This window comes from Papio anubis, chromosome 3, assembly GCF_008728515.1.
Source record: "Papio anubis isolate 15944 chromosome 3, Panubis1.0, whole genome shotgun sequence".
NCBI lineage: Eukaryota > Metazoa > Chordata > Mammalia > Primates > Cercopithecidae > Papio > Papio anubis.
In genome coordinates, this window is record NC_044978.1 from 116,448,024 (window position 1) to 116,457,984 (window position 9,961).

The following is a 9,961-nucleotide window of genomic DNA, read 5'->3' on the forward strand; positions in this document are numbered from 1 at the left end:
GTGTCCTAAATGTGTTGTATGCATATGTCTAGTTACAAAAACCCTGTAAGGAAAGCACTCTATTTGTGAAGAAGGAAACTGAGCTTCAGAGAGCTTAATAAAACTTGCCCAAGGTCACATCACTATTAAGTTTTAGGATTTGCGTTCAATCCTGTGCCTATTCAATATCAAATTGCAGATTCTGTTATTTTCTTGGGTCTCGAACCAAGGAAACAAAGGATCTCAATGGAAGAAGGAAAATTGAGAAGATCCATGAAATAAATATACATATGGGTAAATAAATACTACAAGAGATCTTTGTCCCTTTCTTTACTTGCATCATTCCCTTGTTTCTTTACTTTTTTCTCTCCACTTAGGCTACCATTACCATAGAAATGATAGGGCTAGACTTTAACTAATAGAATTAATGTATTGATGGTGGAAAAGATTAAATGTAAAGAAAAGAACTGGAATCAAAAGGAAAACAAGAAACAGAGAGGCAGAGAATATAAATAGATGGATTCGTAAACATTAGAAGCAGCATCTTGGATTCAATCATTGCTTTGCAGAAGATTTTCTAACAAATATAAAAGACAGTATCTTTAGAAGATTTTTAAAAGTGTTTTATATTCAGTGTTTTTCTTTTCACAATTTCTCCTAAAATTGAAAAATGATTATTAGATGGAGCACGAAAATAACCTTAGTTAAAGTTAATCTTATTTTCAGATTTTAAGCTTGTTAGAGATATGGTCCTTAGCTGACAATCCTGCTATGATTTACTGTGCAAAGATTTAAACTTTAAAATTTCTAGAAATATTTAATTTATTTTATACTATGCTTAAGTTTCAAACACTTGGAGAAATAATTTCATTTTATAATGGAGAGTCACATTTCAAGTGACTGTGCTGCTTAAATTGCAGTGGGAATAAAAATAGGGCAAAAAATAGCCAGAAATGCAAATAAAACACAATTTTTTTGAGATAATAGTGTGGTCAAGTCATGAAAGCAATTTAAAAAAACACAATGTCTTAAAATTTTTTGTCTGAACACTTACCAATATAACCTGTCTCCGTTATTTTTGAAAGAGTCATTTTAGTGTTCTCTGAGATAAAATGTGATTGTTTTCCAAAAAAAATATGACCCTGATTTGTCTGAACATATAAATTAAAATAAATGATCTATGCCTTCAACTTTAGGGTTGGAAAAAAAAACTCTTGTAAAACAAAAGAAAGCAATTCATAGGTGTAAAAAAAATTAATTTGAGTTAATTGCAAAGGCAATAAAATTAAGTAATAATTATCCCAGTGTATGCTCAGGGCTATATGAAATCTATGCAGTCATTGGTTCTTTTCTGCATCTGACGGCAAGTTTGAGAGATTTTACCTCTGTCCTGATACTTAACCTATTTCCTTGCTTGGGTAAGATTTCAGTTAACTTCTCCTATCCATATTTTTCAAAAACAGAGGTAACAATATCAATTATCCTCCATTTAAATAACAACTTTGACTCTTAACTAAAAGGCCACTTGTTAAATAAGAATGACATAGGTACCTGGGATTTGCTATGTACCTGTAAGGACCTCAGTTCTTAGGAATCTTTCTTAAACTATACCCCCATGGGGATTGCATCTGGCTGTGTTAATAGAAAGCTGACTACACTGGTTTAATGAAATATGGTCTTAACTAGGATTCCTTAGAAACAGGTTCTGAGATGAAAAATTTTGTTTGAAAAATTAACTGGGAAGTCCTCTCAGGAGAAAGTGAAGAAAGCAGGATTGGACAGAGGAGAAGCAGACTCTCAATGTTTTTGCAACCAGGGCTCAGCCAGTCAGTTCCACAGTGAGTTCTGGAGCTGAAATGACCTTTCAGCATTGTTCCGATTTGAGGCAAAGAACTTGGACTTTTGTGTCTCCACATCAGACAGTCATTGACTACAGGCCACCCCCATTCAGGGGACTTAACCTTGGACACAGCAATTCCCTACAGCTGAAAGTTCTTCCTGGTGAGGGACAGGTCTCTGAATAGTCAGTAGTCTATACTTCTCAGTCAATGAGGATAGATATGTCGCCCTTGAAGAGGGGATCTGGGCTGAATGCCACAGTTGGCACTACAAGAGCATCCTTTCCTTGCTCAGATCCACCTGTTCTTACAGCAAGTTTGCCTCACTTGGGGACAGATTCTCCAGGATTGCTCTCATTTCCTGGGGAAACATAAAAAGGGAGTTCGCAGGTATAGGAGCTGCACCTCAAGACTGTAATTGACCTCCAGCCTGTACCTAATGTTTATCATCCCTCTCCTCCACTCACTTTAGATGCCATCGCCTGCAGCTGACACCTCTGCTGGTGGAGTGACCCACACCCTTATTCCTGAGGTGTCACAACTCCACATTACTATGCCCTTTCTCAGGTCGTGGCTGCTGTTCTTGACTGTTCACTGTTAAAACTGGGCGGAAGAGCACCAAAAGTCACCTCTGTGTTTCTGAGTATCAAACATGTTCTCTCCTACCCTCAGTCCCCATTCATGCTTAGCCAGGACTAGATCATGTAGCTAACCTAAGGTGTGAGGACTCACTTTCTGATATTTGAGAAATAAGGAGGAAAAAGCTATTAAGAAATGAAATTAGTTGGCTGTCACTGAATACCGTTAAGTCATTAAAGAGATAATGAGAGGTTCAGGGAGATAAAATTCAGGGTAAAATGCAGAAGTCAGAGGGTATTCTGGAAGCATTTAAAGAAGTTCATAATCTCTTGAAGATGAGGGGCAGATAGAGTAAAGATACTGACTCAGGACTTAATTGTAAGAGTAGCAGAGATTCGGAGAAGGCTGAATTCTCAACCCTACCAGGCCCTCCAAGTCAAAGTCAGAACCATACTCAGGAGGGATCAGGACACTGAGACTTGGGATGGGGATAGCTGGATAGATGCCTTGAGAACCTTAACCTCCCAATTTCCATGAACACGCTAGGCCTGCAGAAACAACTAGTTCCATCTTGTGTTAAGATACTAGGCCCATTGCTTAATACTGTGCATAGGTTTTAAATAAGATAGGAGCCTTACATGAAACTGTGTGTCCCCTCAAGATCTATGCATATATCCTCTCCTGGCAACTTAACCAATAATAAGAATAAAATCCCTAGTCCAATTCAAGATAAGGAAATAGAGTTTACATAGAAGTTGATGTTTTATCTGGCTGACATATCTTGTCATATCTTAGAAAAAAATATGCCATTACCTGAATCTTGAGGGTTCCAGATTAAGGGAGTGAAACATTAAGTTGGGTAAGAGAACGTCAGTTGATATGAAAGAACTTTGTCATAAGATAGAATATTTAAATATATTTTTTATTTTAATAACTTTTGGGGTACAAGTGGTTTTTGGTTACATGGATGAATTAAATATTGGTGAATTCTGAGATTTTAGTGCACCTGTCACCCAAGTGGTATATGTTGTACCAATATGTATTTTTTGATCCCACACTCCCCTCCTTCCCTCCCACTTCTGAGTCTCCAAATGTCATTATAACACTCTGTATGTCTTTGCATACTCATAGCTTAGCTCCCACATATAAGTGAGAACATGTGGTATTTGATTTTCCATTTCTGAGTTACTTCACTTAGAATAATGGTCTTCAGCTCCAACCAAGTTGCTGCAAAGGACATGGACATTTAGGTTGGTTCCATATATTTGCAATTGTAGATTGGACTGCAGTAAACATACATGTGCTTGTGTCTTTTTCATCTATGACTTCTTTTCCTTTGGGTAGATACACAGTAGTTGGGTTGCTGGATTGAATGGTAGATCTATTTTTAGTTCCTTAAAAAATGTCCATACTGTTTTCCATAGATGTTGTACTAATTTGCATTCTCATCAACAGTGTATAAGCACTCCCTTTCCCCCACATCTGTGCCAACATCTATTGTTTCTTGACTTTTTAATAATGGCCATTCTTTCAGGAGTAAGGTCGTATTTCATTGTGGTTTTAATTTGCATTTCCCTGATGATTAGTGATGCTGAGCATTTTTAAATATGTTTGCTGGCCATTTGTATACTTTCTTTTGAAACATGTCTATGTATATCATTAGCTCACTTTTTGATGGTATTATGTAATTTTTTTCTTGCTGATTTATTTGAGTTCCTTGTAGATTCTGGATACTGGTCCTTTGTCACATGCATATATTGCAAATACTTTTTCCATTCTGTGTGTTGCCTGTATACTCTGATGATTATTTCTTTTGCTATGGAGAAGCTTTAAATTTAATCAGGTCCCATTTATTTTTGTTTTTACTGCTTTTGTTTTTGAGGTTTTAGTCATGAATTCTTTATCTAGGGCAATGTCCAGAAGACTTTTTCCAAGGTTATCTTCTAGAATTTTTATGGTTTCAGATGTTAGATTTAAGTCTTTGATTCATCTCGAATTGATTTTCGTATATGGTGTGAGATAGGGACCCAGTTTCATTTTTTTCTATACATGGCTAGCCAGTTTTCCCAGAATTTAAGGGTGTCATTACCTCAATTTATGTTTTTGTATGTTTTATGAAAGATCAGTTGATTCTAAGTATTTGGCTTTATTTCTGGGTTCTCTATTCTATTCTATTGGTCTATGCACCTATTTTTAACCAATACCATGCTGTTTTGGTAACTATAGCACTGTAGTCTAACTTGAAGTTTGGTAATGTGATGCCTCTAGATTTGTTCTTTTTGTTTAGGATTTCTTTGGCTATTTGGGCTATTTTTTGGTTTCATATGAATTTTAGGACTGTTTTTTCTAATTCTATGAAAAATGTTGTTGGTATTTTGATGGGAGTTACATTAAATCTATAGATTGCTTTGGGCAGTATGTTCATTTTCACAACATTGATTCTTCCAATCCATGAGCATGGGATGTGTTTCCATTTGTTTGTGTCACCTGTGATTTCTCTCAGCAGTGTTTTGGAGTTCTCCTTTTAGAGATCTTTCACTTCCTGGGTTAAGTATATACATAGGTATTTTATTTGTCTTGTTCCAATTCTCAAGGGGAATGCTTTCAACTTTTCCCAATTTAGTATGAGGTTGACTGTGAGTTTGTCATATATGGCTTATATTAATTTGAGGTAATTCCCTTCTATGCCTAGTTTGTTGGAGGTTTTTATCATAAAGGGATGCTGGATTTTATTGAATGCTTTTTCTGCATCTATTGAGATGATCATATGTTTTGTTTTTAATTCTCTTTATGTGATATATCACATTTATTGACTTGTATATGTTAAGTCTTCCCTGGGATGGAAACCACTTGATCATGGTGTATTATCTTTTTGATGTTGTATTAGTCAGGGTTTTCTGGAGGGACAGAACTATTCCACCAATCCAGCTGCTTCAGGATGATGGAGAACAGATGTGCTGTTGGGTTTGGTTAGCTAGTATTCTGTTGAGGGTTTTTACCTCGCGGGATATTGGTCTTTTTTTTTTTTTTTTTTTCAGTTATGTCCTTTCCTGGTTTTGGTATCAGGGTGATAAGGCTTCATAGAGTGAATTAGGGAGGATTCCCTGTGTCTCCATCTTTTGGAATAGTTTCAGTCGGATTGACACCAATTCTTCTTTAAATGTCTGGTAGAATTCAACTGTGAATTTATCTGACCCTGGGATTTTGTTAGCATTTTAAAAATTACTAATTCAGTCTTACTGCTTGTTATTGGTCTGTTCAGGGTTTCTATTTGCTACTGATTTAATGTAGGGAGATTTTATGTTTCCAGGAATTTATTCATTTTCTCTAGGTTTTCTAGTTTGTATGCATAGAAGTGTTCATAGTGGTCTTAAATGAACTTTTGTATTTTTGTGATGTCGGTTGTAGTGTCTCTAGTTTCATTTGTAGTTGAGCTTATTTGAATTGTCTCTCTTCTCTTCTTGGTTAATCTAACTAATAGTCTGTCAATTTAATTTCTTTTTTCAAAGAACCAGCTTTTTGTTTCATTGATTTTTTGTATTTTTTTATTTCAACTTCATTTAGTTCTGCTCTGATCTTTGTTATTTCTTTTCTTCTGCTAGCTTGGGTTTAATTGGTTCTTGTTTCCCTGGTTCCTTGAGGTATGGCTTTAGGTTGCCAATTTGTAATCTTTCAGACTTTTTGATGTAGGCATTTAGTACTATAAACTATGCTTTAGCACTGCTTTTGCTTTAGCCCAGAGGTTTTGCTAACCTGTGTCTGTATTATCAATAATTTCAAAGAATTTTTTAATTTTCATCTTGATTTCATTATAAACTCAAATATCATTCAGGAGCAGGCTGTTTAATTTCCAAGTATTTGTATAGTTTAGGGGATTGTTTTTGTAGTTGATTTCTAGTTTTATTCTACTGTGGTCTGAGAAGATACTTGATATGATTTCAATTTTTAAAAATGTGTTGCTTTGTGACTTATTACATGGTCTATCTTGGAGGATGTTCCATGTGCTGATGAAAAGCTTGTATAATCTGCAGTTCTTGGGTACAATTTTCTGTAAATATCTGTTAGGTTCATTTGTTCTAGAGTCTAGTTTAAGTCCAGTGTTTCTTTATTGACATTCTGCCTCAATATTCTACCACTGTCAGTGGAATATTGAAGTCCCCTACTATTACTGTGTTGCTGTCTATCTCATTTCTTAGGTCTAGTAGTAATTGCTTTATGAATCTGGTAGATCCAGTGTTAGTTGTATATACATTAAAGATTGTAATATCTTCTTGTTGTATTTTTTTATCATTATATAACGACTTTGTCTTTTTTCTTAACTGTTGTTGCTTTAAAGTCTGTTTTATCTGATATGAAAACAGCTACTCCTGCTCATTTTTCCTTTCCATTTGCATGGAATATCTTTTTCTACCCCTTTACTTTGAGCTGATATGAATCCTTATGTGTTAGATAAGTCTCTTAAAGTCAGCAGATATTTGGTTTGTGATGTTTTTATCCATTCTGCCAATATGTATCTTTTAAGTGGAGCATTTATGCCATTTTCATTCAATGGTAATATTGAGATGTGAGGTACTGTTCCATTAACATTCCATCATGTTCATTGTTCCCTAGATACTTTGTTTCGTCATTGTGTTATTGCTTTATAGGCCCTGTGAGTTTTAAGCTTTTAAGAGATTTTATTCTGGTGTATATCAAGCTTTGGTTTGAAGATTTAGAACTCCTTTCAGCATTTCTTATAGGGCTGGTCTGGTATTAACAAATTCCCTCAGCATTTGTTTGTCTGAAAAAGACATTATTTCTCCTTCATTTATGGAAATTAGTTTTTCTGGATACAAAAATTATTGGCTGAAAGTTTTTCTATTTAAGGAGGCTAAAGATAGAACCCCAATCCCTTCTGGCTTATAAGGTTTCTGCTGAGAAGTCTGCTGTTAGTCTAATGGGTTTTCCTTTATAAGTTACCTGATGCTTTTGTCTCACTGTCCTTAGAATTCTTTCCTTCATGCTGACTTTAGATAGCCGGATGATTATATGCTTTGTTGATGACCTTTTGCAATGAATCTCCCAGGAGCTTTTTGAACTTCTTGTATTTGGTTATCTAAATCTCTTACAAGGTCAGGGATATTTTCCTCAATTATTCCCTCAAATAAGTTTCAGAAACTTTTTGCTTTGTCTTCTCCTTCAAGAACACCAACTATTTTTAGGTCTAGCCATTTACAAAATCCCGTATTTCTTGGAGATTTTGTTCATTTCTTTTTATTCTTTTTCTCTTTATTTTTGTCTGATTGAGTTAATTCGAAAGCCTTGTTTCTGAGCTCTGAAATTCTTTCTTCGACTATTCTATTGTTGAAACTTTCCACTGCATTTTGTAATTTCCCAAGTGTGTCTTTCATTTCCAGAAGTTCTAATTGGTGTTTCCTCAAAATATCTATCTGTTTAAAAAAGTATCTCATTCATATCCTGTACTATTTTTTAAATTTATTTATGTTTGTTTTTACCTTTCTCTGGAATCTCCTTGAGTAGCTTAATAATCAACATTTTGAATTCTTTATCTGGTATTTCAAATATTTCATCTTGGTTTGGATCCATTGCTGGGGAGCTAATGTGATCCTTTGGAGATGTTATAAAACCCTGTGTTTTCATATTACCAGAATTATTTTTTGGTTCCTTCTCATTTGGGTAGAAAATTTCTTCTATTTATTCTTGAATTTATTTTTGATTTGACTATTTTTAAAAATTTTCTCCCCCTTAAGGATGTGACTTTAATTTTTATAGTTTATTGCAGCCTAATTTGGCTCTTGGTGCTTTTGGGATTGAAGATTGTATGAATTCCTTGGTTACAGAGAGTCTTTGCATGATAGCCTTCTCAGATGCTGGTTGTATTAGCAATGTGCTCAGTGTGTGAGCAAGTTCACTGTTTCCTATAGAGTTGGAATGACAGAGGTTTCTTGATGCTTATCTCATTCCCCCATGGTGTGCACTTTTTTATTTGCTACTTTTTTTCCCAGTATTCTATTTACTGGGTTGAATAGTTCAGGCTTCAGGCCAATAGGGGAGATATCTATAAGTAAAAACTATCTGTGGCTAAAACAGGGGGAAAATGCATTATCCAATGGTGGACAGATGTCCCAGCCTTGACAGAAATTACTGGAGGAGCTGTTTGTGAAACACTCTGAGGTATTATCAGAGGGAATGACCATAGCCACCTCAGCTCCCCTGCCAGTGCAGCAGGAAAGCTATCCACCTCCCAGACACACTCCTTACCCAGTATTTCAGCTATTCAGATCAGACAGGTACCTCTTTTCATTGGCAGGAATGTTGATATTCTAAGGAAAGAGGAATTGTGACTCTACCTCTCATGAAAGACTGTACCTGGAGGGTGCACCTCCTGTGGCAATGCAATCACCCTGAATTGTTCCAGAAAGGCTGTCTATGCTGAGCTCCTGTGGGAAAAGCTCCAGCTGTGTCTGCAGCAGTGGATGAGGGTGAAAAGAAGTCTCCTTCTCTAAGGCCCTTCAGGAGCACCAGGGCTGCCTGATTGTTGGGGCAGAATGCAGATTTTCCCTGTGTTCAAATTCAGGAAATTTAGAGAACACCACAAAGATACTCCTTGAGAAGAGCAACCCCAAGACACATAATTGTCAGATTCACCAAGGTTTAAATGAAGGAAAAAATGTTAAGGACAGCCAGAGAGAAAGGTCAGGTTACCCACAAAGGGAAGCCCATCAGACTAACAGTGGATGTCTCTGCAGAAACCCTACAAGCCACAAGGGAGTGGGGACCAATATTCAACATTCTTAAAGAAAAGAATTTTAAACCCAGAATTTCATATTCAGCCAAACTAAGCTTCATAAGTGAAGGAGAAATAAAATCCTTTAAAGACAAGCAAATGCTGAGAGATTTTGTCACCACCAGGCCTGCCTTACAAGAGCTCCTGAAGGAAGCACTAAACATGGGAAGAAACAACCAGTACCAACCACTGCAAAAACATGCCAAATTATAAAGACCATCAACGCTATGAAGAAACTGCATCAATTAATGGGCAAAATAACCAGTGAACATCATAATGACAGGGTCAAATTACAACATAACAATATTAATCTTAAATGTAAATGGGCTAAATCCCCAAATTAAAAGACACAGACTGGCAAATTGGATAAAGACTCAAGACTCATCGATGTGCTGTATTCAGGAGACCCATCTCATGTGCAAAGATGCATATAGGCTCAAAATAAAGGGATGGAGGAAGATCTACTAAGCAAATGGAAAGCAAAAAAAAAAAAAAAAAAAAGCAGGCGTTGCAATTCTAGTCTCTGATGAAATAGACTTTAAACCAACAAAGATCAACAGAGACAAAGAAGGCCACTACAGAATGGTAAAGGGATCAATTCAACAAGAAGAGCTAACTATCCTAAATACATATGCACCCAATAGAGGAGCCCCTAGATTCATAAAGCAAGTCCTTAGAGACTTAAAAAGAGACTTAGATGCTCACACAATAATAATGGGAGACTTTAACACCTCACTGTCAATATTAGACTGATCAAAGAGACAGAAGGTTAACAAGG